Source organism: Nanorana parkeri, unplaced genomic scaffold (genome assembly GCF_000935625.1).
Source record: "Nanorana parkeri isolate BGI_ZX_2015 unplaced genomic scaffold, ASM93562v1 scaffold1327, whole genome shotgun sequence".
Lineage (NCBI taxonomy): Eukaryota > Metazoa > Chordata > Amphibia > Anura > Dicroglossidae > Nanorana > Nanorana parkeri.
Window position 1 is genome coordinate 294,609 of NW_017307595.1, and position 1,013 is coordinate 295,621.

The following is a 1,013-nucleotide window of genomic DNA, read 5'->3' on the forward strand; positions in this document are numbered from 1 at the left end:
AATCACATTGTTGTCTTTATACCTGAGTTTCACTTTCGGATACGAAATACAAGAATAACCTCTGACTGACTTCTAAGGTATAGAAGTCAGGTCCAGACTGATAAGGTCCAGTTTTTTATGCAACGATATAATTTAGCTTTCGAAATGTAGTTTAGACGAACAGAAAATTGACTAACTGCAATGAAATAGAAAAGGACTGACTCCATCCCTGTAGACACTCCACTTTGGCGGTCTTACCGCTCTTGCTGTAAGGAAGGTTCTTGACTTCTGAAGGGGACGTAGGTTACATGAACCAGTCAGTTCTTATATTCTGGGTCGGGGTTATGATGTCCAACACCAGCACTTTATCCCAATCACAGTAAGTCCAAACACTGCATGACTCCCACAGTCGAGGTCCTTATAAGAGTTTTGTTGGTCCCAAGGTGGTTCTGTACTCCCGAAACATACCATCTTTATTCTGCATATAGCGTATAATATGTACTATCAGAAAGAATCATTGTCATGTCCTGTGTTCCCTGCAGTGCTCGCTGGTACCTCTCACTTCCCTGCAGTGCTCGCTGGTTCCTCTCACTTCCCTGCAGTGCTCGCTGGTTCCTCTCACTTCCCTGCAGTGCTCGCTGGTTCCTCTCACTTCCCTGCAGTGCTCACTGGTACCTCTCACTTCCCTGCAGTGCTCGCTGGTTCCTGTCACTTCCCTGCAGTGCTCGCTGGTTCCTGTCACTTCCCTGCAGTAGGCGTAGCCACTACTGAACCACAATGGCTGACTATTGATATGGCCCAGAAACAGTTAGACAAAATGAAGGTGAACAGAGCGCATGAACCGGACGGCTTACACCCACGTGTCCTCAAAGCATTGAGCTGTAAAATTTCAAAGCCATTGTATCAAGTTTTTAGAGACTCTCTAAACAGTGGCGGACCTAAGGAACAAGGTGCCCTGGTGCAAGATTTTATCTCGCCCCCCCCCTTCCCACTCACTGGCCCCCCAACCCAACCCCAGCTGTCTCTTACAGTCC